A 13,200-nucleotide genomic window follows, 5' to 3' on the forward strand; every position below is an offset into this window, starting at 1 on the left:
GAGGGAATCTTCCTCACACACGGCTGTGTTCTGTGGGGCTCTGTTGGATCCCTCCCTGCACCCACAGACCCGCAGCAGAGGGGCTGCTCAGCCCCAATGCATCCCCAGCACTGCCTCTGGCTTTGCTTGCGACGGCGTTTCTGAGAGAGGAGTTGATTGCTAAAGTGACATGTCAGCAAATCTCAGCCACCTCTCCCCCATCTCCGAGATGGAATCAGCTTAAAGTGGGGGGAAAAAAAAATAAAAAATCGTCATATGCATGGATTATTTTTATTTTTCCTGAGTCCAATTTCCATCCGAGATGAGATGCGCTCCTGATTGCTGTGCCAGAGAGGGCTTCCCTTTATAGCTCTGCTGCCTCGAGCTCAGTGCAGCTTTTGGGGCTGGGGGTATCTTGTGCATTTCTGTGTCTGTCCTAAGGCTGAGTGCCGGTTTGAGGGAGGTGTAAATCCAGCAGATGGCACTCTGGGATGGGAAGGGCTGGTAGGGTGAGGATCAGAGCCTGTAGGTACAGAGCTGTCCAGTGGGAAGGTGTTGGGGTGGCATTTCTAGTTGCTAGGCCAGTGTTATGAGACGGAAGTTCATCTGATATTAGGTGTCCCCCGAGGTCCTATCAGTGTCCTTGGAACATTTCCTTTCTCTGGCTCTGTGAGTCACCTGCTTGCATTGCAGTCCTTTGGTGGCGGGGTGTGCCCCTCTGTTGGGGAAATGCAAAGTGTATGGTATAGGAGGGCTCTGCAGATGGCCAGCAGCACTCTGCTCTCACCTGGGGCTTGGAGTCCCAGCAGTGGGACGGCCCTCACCACGACTGAGCTCAGCATCAAGCACGGGACCTAAATCTGTGCTCCTTCTGTTGGCTTCAGGGGAGTTATCCAGCCTTGGTCTAGCAGAGCAGTTCCTCACTCCTTCCAGACCCCCCAACCTGCCCGTTTCTGTTTGTTGTATTGGAGCTCAGACACCCTTATTTTCCTTCAGGAGGAAAGGGGAAAAATAGGAAGGACTTAATCTACGACCACATCAGCGGGAGAACTGGCTAATAGAAATTGTAATGAGAATACAGAGCCAAACAAACAAGCAAATGGGAAAATGCAATCCCTCCAATGCAATAAAGAGATTTATGCCGACAAAGGGGCTGATCCGGCGCTCATTAATGTCACCACAAGTCTTTATCCTAACTGTAATGGACTGTGGATCAGGTTGGAAGACAGCATCTTAGTCTTGCTACAATATGCAAGCTGTTGACGCGCTGTGCAAGGAATAGCAATGCAGAGAGCCCTCTCCCAGCGGGAAGAGTTGGCTCTTTGTTGCATGCAGCACCTCTGCAAGGCGAATGCGCAATGCCCTTGGGTGTAACGTTCAGAGGTGCAAAAGCCACTGAGAGCTGAGAGCTAGGCTGGGCTGGCTGGCTGCTTGGAACTCCTGCTGCTGCAATGCCAAGCATGCCTTCATTGCCAGGACGTTAGGAATCTTGCCTTGAGTAAGGATTCTTGGCTCTTCCCAAGCGTTGGCTCTTCCCAAGCAGCAGTCCTGCTGGAAGGAGGTCGGTGGTTTATGTGCAAAATGAGGAGATGGGAGAGCAGATGGGTGGGGATGGGTGGCTGGAGGCAAACTTGGCGGCTGTGTTGTCCCCTGGAAGAGGAGTGGTGGTGATGCTGAGATGGGGACAGGGAGGGAGAGGCACCTCTGGAGAGGGAAAGGACACCAAGGGTCAAAGAGGAGACACGTGAGTCCAGCTCTGCATGCCAATGAGGACAGAGTAAATAAGGAATAAAACCACCTTTCAGCACGAGCAGCTGGTGAAATATCACAGGTTTATTCGGTGTGTTTTTTTTCCAGAGATGGGAGATTTTGACCGACTCTGCAGCCATAAATGGCTCTGACACCTGCGTCTGTTTTATCAGACACACACAGAGCCCCAGACATGATCTGAACATCCATTACTTCGGATTTTTGAGTCTGGTATTTAAAAAATAATATAAAAAATCGTGGTGGGTTCATTATTTTCCCAGCAGCGCCTTCTCTGTTCAACAGAATTGGGGTGCTCTTCAGTTTCTTGCACATCCCTAATAAGGTGTCAAGCAAAAGAAGCTCCCCAGGGTACACAGGAAGGGAGTGGAACAGCTCCAGGTTTAGACCCACTCCCTGATCTGTAGGTGATGTGGACCTGCAGGCGGGCACAGCACTGACATCTGGAGTTATATTTGGCTTCTTACCCTGAAGTCATCCAAATTGAGTAAATTCTGGGCGTGAGGCTTTGCTCCCAAGTAATCCTTGCTATATTACATCTTTGGTGCTCTCCTGCAGTCCAGTACAAAGGTCTTGAGTTCAAAGGAAGGAAGGCCATCTCTGTGATAGGATTCTAGGGCCTGGGTGGAAGCAAAGCGTGTATTTTCCACATCTCTGTGGGTCCATTGCTCACCTTGCAGTGACCTTCCCTGGGAGCTGGGCAGGCACCTCCTGCTCCAACTTTGAGGTGGAAAATTTGCAGTTTAGTTACTTAAGGTTTTAGAGTGTCTTATGGGAAATAGTGCAATTTTGACTTTGTCTGGTCTCAGAAGGGAAGAATTCCTGGAATCAGAGTTTCCCTTTGGCTGCAAAAAAAGTGCTTTCCTGCCCACCTCTGAGCTGCTTTGCGTTCTGAAATCAATGGTTCCCTCTTACTGCATCCTTCCTATTGCTTCTTGAGCTGTAGGAGCTGTTCTGCTTTGACTCAAACAAGGTTTTTATTGAATATCAGCTGGCACAGACCAGGCTGTAGGTTGACCATTGCACACTGTGACCCCCTTTGCTCAGCAGTTTGATGCAACATGTGAGTCAGGGCAGGACGTGGCGGTGTTTGGAGGTAGCAGTGTGGGTACATGAGTCCAAGGCACTCCAGTCTGCATGTGAGATGTGATTTAGTCCTCTGCAAACACACTGTGAGGAGCACAAGGCAGCATTACCCTTGACTTCCCTCTCCCCTCTTGGTGCTTATACTCTGTGGCACGTCAGGACGTGGCCAGAAGGCCAAAATGCCACCTTGGGTTGTTATTGCTCTGTCGTGGAGATGGATGTTTGAGGGAGATACCTTCACTGGTGCACGTCAGCTACATCTCCTAAATTTCCCTGCTTGTCCTTGGCTGGTGGAGGACAGCAGCTGCAATCTCCTTGCTGGTTTACAGCCAGCAGCACGCAGGCTGCTGATCTTGCTTAGCCAGATATGGGGCTTTGAACCCAGACCCCAGACCAGCACATGAGGCACCATGACCAACTACAGATCCACCTGCACCATCTTGGTGGTTTCCATCCATTCAAATGGCCAAGATCACGGGGGGATGAATACCCTCTTGGGTCTTCTAGAAAAGACCAAAGGGTTGATGTCCAAGAGTCGCATGGGAGAAACTCTGTCTTCCATGCTAGGACCAGCCTTGGTGTTAGGGAGCTGCACCATGACCCTATAGAGGTGCGGGATGGAAGGGTGCAGTGCGATGTCCTGGTGCAGCCCAAAGGATGGGGTGGGGATGTGTCCGCTTTTATCCCTACTTCTCTTTGCCTCGCCAGCTGTCAGTAACTTAACTAACCCATGGCTGGGCTGGGTGTGAGCACAGATCTGTCCTAGGAACCTCTTGCTTATCATACCTGTCCTTTTAGGAGCATATTCCAAAGCTTCATGCGACCTGGATACTTCTCCTCCTAACAAGCCTGACCGGGGATAGGATACTGATGTCTCTTTTTGTGATGTGAAGTCTTGATTCCAATCTCCTCTCATTTTCCAGCACCTCCAAACCTCCCTTCGCTGGTGCTGGGGTGGTTTATCCCCACTATCAGGTTTTCCTGCAGTCAGCACCCATAGCCTCGCTGTGCTGCGCTGATGTGATGCAGGCAGTATAGAAATCGGCACATGACATCTCCCTCTCTACGCTGCTGTAAAATTAGCTTCATCTCAAGTGGCAGAAAATGATCATATCCTCGCTTGAGGGCAATGAAGAATATTCCTGAGTCACTGCTAGTGATGAAACAGGCAGAAAATCAGGAGTGATACACAACTGCCCACTCAGTTTTAATCGCCGAGGCCATTTGCTGCTGCAGAGCTCAGGGAAGTGCTTCCTCCTCCTCTCCCTCATCCCCATCCATCACCTGCAGTGCCAGTCCCAGTGCTGGGCCACGAGCAGAGAGTTTTCCTTTGTGTTCCCTGGGAGAAGGGGAGGGGTAGAAGCTTTGTTTCCATAAAGTACAGGAGGAAATCAAAGCGACCTCTGCTCCTCAGTTATCCTCCTGCAAATTCTGCAGCCTCCTCCCAGCTCACCCTCATCCCCACAAATCTCCCCTCTGCTCATGCCTCAGAAGCAGCCGCTGTGCCCATCAGCTTTAATTCAAAGCCATCTCCTTGGATTTTTATGTTACCGCCTTGGAATAAAGCACCCTCTTTCCTGCAAGTGCCAGCTCAGTGCTTGGGAAACGCCTTGCCAAATTTGCTGGTGACTAGGCCAAGAAAACCCTTCAAAACACTGCTGATCAGAAGCAGAGCGCAGCAATGCTTTCATTCCCTGCATATGCTCACTGACAGCTTGTGAGAGCTGAGCACTCCTCGAAGGAGCTCCTGCAGCCGTGCTGTGCCATGCCATGCCATGCCATGCCATGCTGTGCTGTGCCATGCCGTGCTGTGCCATGCTGTGCTGTGCCATGCTTTGATGTACCATGCTTTGATGTGCCATGCCGTGCTGTGCCATGCTATGCAATGCTTTGATGTGCCATGCTGTGCCATGCCATGCCATGCCACGCTGTGCCATGCTGTGCTGTGCCGTGCTTTAGTGTGCCATGCTGTGCCATGCCGTGCCATGCTTTGATGTGCCATGCTGTGCTGTGCCATGCGGTGCTGTACCATTCTTTGATGTGCCATGCCGTGCTGTGCCATGCCTTGATGTGCCGTGCTGTGCCGTGCCATGCCATGCTTTGATGTACCATGCTGTGCCATGCCATGCTGTGCCATGCCGTGCTGTGCCATGCTGTGCTGTGCCATGCTGTGCTGTGCCATGCCATGCTGTGCCGTGCTGTGCTGTGCCGTGCTGTGCTGTGCCATGCCCTGCCATGCTGTGCTGTGCCGTGCTGTGCCATGCTGTCCTGTGCTGTGCCATGTCATGCTGTCCCCACCTCCAGCTTGCACGTGCACTGGAGATGTAGGGTCTGCAAAGGCTCTTAGGACTTGTCAGTGTTTATCCCTTAACCTGATTGTAGATGTTCTCTATCCTGCACATTTGCCAGGATATGCTATTCAGACAAAGCTCTCCTGGTGTCACACTTCTGCTAGCATAGCTTAATGTCTTCCACAGCCTGCGAGGGGAATACGCACTGCTGGCAAAAGCACAGATGCGCAGGCATAAAAGTGTCAAAGCAGGGGTTTTGCCAGCACAGAGCCATTGCAGCAGCTCGCTCCGCAGATGCAGCCTGCCGCACCAGCGGAGCTTTTCCGCACCAGTTGGCCAAAGCTGGGCAAGTTCCCCCGGATCCCACTCTCCTCTCCTCTCCATCGTCCCCCAGCTCTGCACGCCGTGCACTGATTTGTCGCGGCGATCGTGTCAGTGTGAGCAGGTGCAGAGCTGCAGGACATGCGCCAAGCAGCTCGCTTCGGAGGTTGTTCCAACGTGCTTTATCCTGTCGGCACGCAGTGCAATAAACGCGTGGTTTTTTTTCCCCCTTCTCCATTTCTCCATCCCTTCCCCAAAGCCATCCAGATGCTGGCTGCTGCCTTTTGGGGGAGGCTGCACTTCAGGGAGGAGGTGGGCGTTGAGCGGAGTAGAGGGCTGAGCAGTTTGGGTTTGCTGAGTGTTGTGGTGACCATCCCCAAGCAGACTTCTCTTGCATTCCGCACATGCCAACCATTGGCACAATGGAAATCTATCTGTGTCAGTATAGAGGTGTAACACACAGAAACTGAAGTGTCTGTCTGTGTTGGTATGGAGGTATAACACGTGGGAGCTGCATGTCTATCCATATTGGTATAGAAGTATAACACATGGATTCTGAGTCTCTCTCTATATCAGTATAGAGGTATAGCACATAAAAACGACATATCTATCTGTGTAGTTAAAGAGGTATATGGGTAGAGAGAGAGGTATAGAAATATGTAGGTATAGAGATATATACTTGGTGCACAGCTAATGAACTGAGATAGATACAGTGCAGGGGAGCAGTAATTCCTGCAGATACCTACTGAGGGATGCAGGGTGCAGAGCTGCAGGCAGTGGGAGCGGTGCAGATGGAGAGCACCTGCAGGGAAGCAGTGCTGAGGTGGAGCAGAGCTGGGGGCACCTGGGTGAGGTGGGGGATCGGGCACGGGGAACTGCTCTCATCTTTCCTCTGTGCTGCCAAGCGCTGCGCATCGCTCCTGCTGTGATTCTGAAACAGCCCCGGAGAAATCAGGGGGATAACAAGGGAGGGAAGGCTGTGGCTTTGTTAGTGGCATTCGTTTTGTTTTCTTTCCTGGCATGAGAAGGAAGAAATAAAGTTGGATTTCAAGTGGGGTTGTTGCAGTAATGGGGGGAAATGAGAAATGCTCTTCAGCTGCCTTCTCCCTCCTGGCGTCCCCATAAATAACCCTTCTCGCGCGGAGACGGCTCAGCTCTTACTTAGAGAGCCCATTTTTGCTGCCTCTATTTGTTTTGCTGCAGCTCAACGGCTGCGTTCATGAGAGCAGAGCACCTTGTTGGGGCCCAGCAGCCCTGGGGCTGCTCCTTGGAAAGCCAAATGTCCACAGCTGGTTTTTGGGGAGCCCCTGTGTTTGCATGGCGCGCTGCTGTTGGTTCCCTGCGTTCCAGCTGTGCCCTTTGTAGGTCCTTCAGCAGCACCCAGTCTTCATAAAACCATGCAGTGGCTTTATCCAGCAGCGTAGCAGAGCTTGCAAATTGCATCTGGGGATCAAGGGACGAATAGTTTCATTGTGAGATGGGGATGGATCTTCATCCAAGGAGTTTGGGGCAGATGCAGTGTAGTTCAGCTATGGAGTCAGTCAGACCTTCCTGGTGAACCCATGGAAGCAGGGTGTAGGTGGTCTGTCTCCTCTGCATGTCCTTTTTCTGCTGATTCTGCTGTTTTTCACTGTTTCTGCTGATTTTTGTTGATCAACTGACTGATTTCTTGCAAGTTTCAGAGAGGGCTGGGAGTTATATGCCTGTAACTTCCATGAGGGGCAAGTAGATGTCCTCAGTGATCCCAATGGGCTCCTTCCAATTTGGGATATTCTATGATTCTTTGTTGACAGACCCCATTAGCTGTCTGAAATAATGAAGGAATGAGCTCAACTCTTGTATGAGCCACCTGAGGCTCATAGAATAGGATTGTCAGGGTTGGAAAAGACCACCAACATCTTCAGGTCCAGCCCTAATCCCCGTGAGAACCGACACAACACGGGATTGGAGGAAAGAGAGAGCTTCAGTCTGTGCTGGCCTCACCTAAATACCCAAATGTGCAGGAAACCATTGTGGTGTGCATGGAGGTGCTCACTATGGGTGCATCCAGACCGTGCACGAAGCAAACAGTGAAGATGGTGCAGCACTGAAGGGGGCGATCTGCCAGTCCTGGTGTCAGGAAGCAGCAGCAAAAGCTCAGGGTTTTGTTCTGACCGCTGCTGGTATCCAGTGGGAGATGCTGCACTTTGCTAGAAGATGGCACCAGCTGGTGTCTGTGGCATTGCTGGAGCTGGCTGGCTCACCCTTCATTCAAGGGGGGAAAAGCAGCACAACAGCAATGACAAAGGGAAGGGAAAAAAAAGCCCACAGCTCGCTTTCCAGAAGTTCCTAATGCTGCAACAGGCAAAGCGTCGGAGATAAAAGAAATAAAAAAGTGAGGGAAAGAGGGAGAAAATGCGTTTATGAGCTCTCAAGCTAACAGCATGCAACTCTCATATTATTTTTCCTTCTTAGCCTTTGAAACAGCACAACGGCCCGGAGCCTTCCCGGCAGATGGACAATGTGCATGCCTTAACCACTTAACAGCCATTAGCCTAATTTCACATACTGGAGCCAAATTAAATAATAAGTAAGAGGCTATGAAAAGCTGGTTTGGAGCCTGTGTTACTGCCTTTCACTTGATAACCTTCTCATAAACAGATGCTCTCTCTCTACCCTATTAACCTTGTCTGAGAGCAGGGGGGGGTTGGCGAGGCAGACGAGCCAGACCCCAATGGTGAGAGCGGGGCCAGATGTGTGTGTGGGGGGGGCAGATGTGTGGGGCCAGATGTGCTGGCCTGCAGTTTTCTTCCCCCCCCCCCATAGCTGCTGAGCAGGAGCCCGTTCTGTGGTTGCATCCAGGTCGTTTCTGTGTGCCAGAAGCTTCAGGTGGCTCAGCGAGCCCATCTGCACTGCTGGGAGAGGCTGCACCACCGGCACAGGGCTGGGCACAGCTCTGCTGTGCTTTGGGGAGCCCTGCCCCGGTTTTGCCACGTTAAGGTGAAGGCATTTTGCTGCTCATTCCCCTCTGTGCTCATGAAACAGGAGCGGCAGCGCATGCCTTAGCATGGGGAATTTGTGAGTATTAATTAGCTGGCAAAACACTTGTGACATGAATGTGGTCACAGGAGGGTGAGACAGTTGCAGATGTGCACAGAAGCGACCGGTTGTGTGTTTTGCAGAGGGTTTTGGGGTGGTTGCCATATTTCTGCTCCGTTTCCCATCAGTCTGTGCCACGCATCTCACCTTTGGACCAAGCGAAGCACCAACCCCAGCATTACAGCTGGCTCTGCAGGCATTTTTGGTGCAAAGTTCGACTTATTAGTAAACTACCTTAATTAAAAAAAGGCAGACTGATTGGGAATGGAGGGGCAGCCCACAGCACACGGGTGCCCACAGACAGTCTGCTCCCACCGCTGCTTTTCCAGCTGCAGTAGATGGGAGCTGCTTTGCTGGCTGCAGGGTTTCCAGCAGCTTCTTGCTGCCGAGCTCGTTGCACGGCGAGGTCCTGAGGAGATACGTGCATGGAAATGTGACTTTTGTTCCTTGTTGGTTTTGCTCCTTCCTCTAAGCTGTCACACGGGCTCTGCTTTCATATGCAAAATCCGTCATCTGCTTGGCACGGCAGCCAGCTTTCTTACAAGTTCGCTTCATTTTGGTCCAAGCAGGAGTAAATTACTGCAGCCTGTGGCTGGGATGCTGGGAAGGGCTCTGTGCTGGTGGGCTCTGCGCTTCCATTGAGGCTGAATCTCATTTTGTGTGGCCTTTCCCTCCACGGGGCAATGCAGAGTCCCTCTCCTATACCTGGCTGCCTGTCTGTACGAGGCTTGCAGGTACTTAATGTCTTTGAGCCATCTGTTCTTCTGTCAAATTTAGTTAAAATTGGCCAAAGACTTCACAAATTATTGGGGAATATTGCTAGACAGAGGCACGCAGGCAAAGAGCACGAATGCAGAAGCTCATTCCAGTAGGAGTCTGGGCTGAAAACACACCAGGGGATATTATACAGAGACGAGACAGCTGGAGGGATGGGGTCTGCATCCAACCTTGCCCCGGTGCGGGGGATGCTTGGCTCTGTGCTTAAGGCTTGGGTCTGTTTTGGATGCTGTAGAAAGCTCTTCTGCAGAGATGGACTTTGCTTTGGGTAGGATGCAACCCTCGTTCCCAAGGCACTGACTCGGGGTACCCAGAGCCAATGGGGCACCCAGGAGTTGGATGCCTGATTTAAGCAAGGTTTGGGGAGAGAGAGGGAATAGCCACCCTTCCAAGCACGCCTATCCTCTCGTAAAGTGACCGTCGTTGTAGATGTGCCTTTCACTTCTTTTTGATGTAGATGACCAACGTGGGCTAAGGTGAGATGGAGTGCATCTGTTCCAGGGGAGAAAGAGCAAAGGCACCAGCAAAAAGCCCCCTCGAAGGCTGGGTGGCTCTCAATCAATTAGCATTTCGGTCGGAGCACAGAAAAGCACGAGCAATCTGGGATACTTGCTCATGTAACTGCAGGTGTCTGGGATGATGGATGTCTGCATCTGAGCGTGTTGTCTAGTCCCCCTTTGCAATCGCTGGAGAGCAATGGGCCTTTTTAGGGTGCAATCCATCCCAGTCTAAGGCAGATGTCTAAAATAGGTCAGACAGATTGTGTCCTAGCAGTGCCTTTTTCTCTCCATTTGCTGTAAAATGGGGTCCAAATGGCTAGCTTGCATGTCGATGTGATAAATCCCAACCCAAGCATTTAGGAGAAGCAATAGGATCAAAAAAGGAAATATCTAACATTGATCAGAGTGTGGTATGAGAGCCAAGCGTACAATTTCAGCGAGTAAGCTGCAGAGCAGCACCAGATACTTCATCAAGCAGAAGCGGGGCAAGAACTGAGGTTTTCTGGTGTTTTTGTTTCATTACATTTTCGGGGTTTTTTTTGGATGCTGAGTCCATCTGCATCTCATCCCTCTAACTTCCAGAAGCCTCAGCTAAGCAGTTCTGGAGGAGGCTTGTCATTAGGCTTGTCATTAGCTACCTCACACAGCAACCTGCGAGTTCATTAGTATTCTTTTAGTGCTAACGAAATGTCCGAGCTGCATCTTTTCTGCATGAGAGGCTGAAATGCTTTAGCAGTAAGGGAAAAGCAGAGCCAGTGCTGTGCAGACCACCCGGAGCAACCCCGCTCTGCCAGCAAAGCGCTGCTTGTGTCAGCGTGCCAAAGTGACCCCCAGGAGCAAAAGCAAAAAGCTGGTGCAAAGGGAATTTTGTCTGTTATGAATGCATCTGCAACCTTTATAAATGCATCTGCAGCGAGGGCTCTGCTAACGGGGCTGCTGGAGCTGAGGTTTGTGCAGGGGGCTGCCAGCACCTGCAGGTACCACTAAAGCATGGAGGGCTGCGTTAAGGATGTTCTGCCCTCTCCTGCTCCTGTAGGGACCTGTGGGGCTGCCTGGCCCTGCTGCATGCTTTGGGTTCCTGTGTGCTGGCATGATGGAGGGAACTCGGGTGCACGGGGTGAGAAGGGGAAGTCAGCACCAGGGCCGTCGCTGTGCCCTGCCTGCCTAAGAGTCTTTCATTGATTTTTATTTTCTTCAATGGAAACAGAACTGATATCCATTAACCAGCCTCGCAGCCTCTCCAGAGCAAGGGATGGAGGTGGCAGAGGCTTTATTGCTGATTTTTCCTTGTTGGTTCCTGCATCGCTCTCCAGTAATGCTCAGCAGCTCAGGCTGCGACCTGGGAGGTACAGAAGGCTTTGAGAGAGGAGCAGGACAAATAGGAGGTGGGAGTGAAGCTCTCCTAATCTGACCTATCCCCGGCATGTGTCCGTGTTTTGGGAGGCCCTCTATTTTTTCAACCACCTTAGACATTCCCAGTTAGCTCTGCCAACAGTCATGGGGAAGATAGATGGGAGAATCCATCCCCTCTGGCTGTGCAGGGCAGCTCTGATGCTTTCACTGCCTGCAAAGCCTTAGTGATGCAAACACCGTGGGACGGTGAGCAGTGGGATGCTGAGGGAGCTCCCAGTTGTGTCAGTGGGCAATGGGTGCTGCCCCACTAATTGCATTGCTTGAGCTTCATCCTAGGTTTGTCTAAGGAGGAGGCTTGAGGCTGCATGGAAGCAAAAGAATTAATATGTGTTTAAGTTACGATGTAGATGAAGCTTGTGTAGATCACGTATAAATCCACATTTGATGTCAAGATTTTGCCTGCTGAACTCTCAGCATAATATTTTGCTCAGCATTGTCTCTATGTACTTCTCCCCCTCACTTTTGGCCTCCGTGTTTCCCACCAGGAGCTGTCACTGCTCTGCAATCACTGCGCTTCATATTCCGTTGCAGTTGTCTTTGGGGGGTTGGTTTTTAATATACTGCTTATGAGGAAGCCTGATTTTGGGAGAGGAGCAGCAGAGCATCTCTGCAAGGGGAAGAGCTCAGGAAATAGCACAGGAATGAACACTGTGAGGGGGGGAGGAAAGGATTGCTGGACCTTTTTGGCCAGTGAGTGCTGCAGAAATGCCTTTGGGTTTTAATGAAGGAGTGGTCGGTGCTGTTCTGTGCCTCTGTTTTGGGAAGGACAGGAGCTTCCTCACTGGCTCTCTATTCCCTGCGTGCTTGAGAGATGCTCAAGGTCCCCATGCATGCCATGCATCACTCCTGCTCCTTTCCTTGTCACTGGTATGGGGAAGTTGATTAAATCAATTAAAGCCACTCTCCCTTAGGTGGGGTCCTGGTAAGGATGCTGTGGCTCTCTGTTGTTTTTTCCTTGGCCTCGTGGCCACTCCAGTGATGTGGTGGCAATGTGTGGAGGGGGAAATGCAGGAGCTGGAGATGGGCTTTGTGCTTGCTTGCTTTCCTGTTTGGTGCTCTCTCTATATAAAAAATGCATCGGACAAAGAGAGCTTGATTTAAAGAGAGCCTGCATGCCAACATCTTCTCTGTTAGTTTCCCTTCCTTTATCAGAAACTTTGTACAATTTTTACGAAGCATTAATGGATGGGAGATTTTCCTCAAGCTGATCTTATGAGGTGAGCAGTGAGGACCACCCCCTGCCCATCCAGCCTGGCTTAGCACATGGAGTGCTCTGGGACAGCCCTTCAGCCATTCCCTATGGGAAGGGGAATGCTTCCATTCCTTGTGGTGCTGGGGTGGTGGGTTCAGGAGTGCTGGGGAAGCAGAGGGATGCTCTGGGGATGGAAGTGAGCCCTGAGCATGAGGATGGTTTGTGGTAGAAAGCCAGGTAAAGGTGAGCTCATGTTGGGGCAGAAAGGGTGAAACAGCATCCCAAGCATCCTTGTCAGGCTTTCCCTTCAGCATGTTGGAAATGTGCTTGCAGGCGAGAGCTTGATCAGAAGTGATGGATGTGAGGTTTTGCTCTTCCTTCTTTTTCCTTCCTTGCTGTTTAAATCTTCAGCATTCGGTGCTGTCATCCTCCTTTAAAGGAGGAAGGCTAACCTGGCAGCTGCAGAGCCCAAACCCAGAGGCCGTGGTTCTGCCAGGGGTTTCCAGGCAGGGCTGATGGCACTCAGGGCACTTGCAGCGCTGCCTCGAGCCGCTTCCCTTCAAGACTGAGCTGGTAAGGGGAGCAAACAAGCCCTGGCAGCAGCCCTGAAAAAAACCATGGAAGACATCCAGCTCCGAGGAGCTTAATGGGAAGTTATTAGCTTGAATGTCCTCCTTATTGTGGAGGCCGGGCTGCCTTATCATCCTGACAACTCCGAGAGATTGATGTCCCTTTGGTGGGAAGCCGAGCGGTGGTTCTGTGGTTCCACGGGAGCCTTTGCTTGGGTTGACCTTCC

At 51.3% G+C, this 13,200-nt stretch overlaps 1 protein-coding gene and 1 non-coding gene across 18 annotated transcripts in view; both read left to right on the forward strand.

Moving 5' to 3' along the window:
• NTM (neurotrimin) overlaps window positions 1-13,200 on the forward strand; it is a 313,044-nt gene that overhangs the window by 211,326 nt on the left and 88,518 nt on the right. The window lies entirely within an intron of this gene.
• MIR1601 (microRNA 1601) lies at window positions 5,509-5,585 on the forward strand. The gene has a single exon (NR_035087.1). It is a non-coding gene; the product is annotated as a microRNA 1601 (primary transcript).

The sequence above is a fragment of the Gallus gallus genome, chromosome 24 (assembly GCF_016699485.2).
Source record: "Gallus gallus isolate bGalGal1 chromosome 24, bGalGal1.mat.broiler.GRCg7b, whole genome shotgun sequence".
NCBI lineage: Eukaryota > Metazoa > Chordata > Aves > Galliformes > Phasianidae > Gallus > Gallus gallus.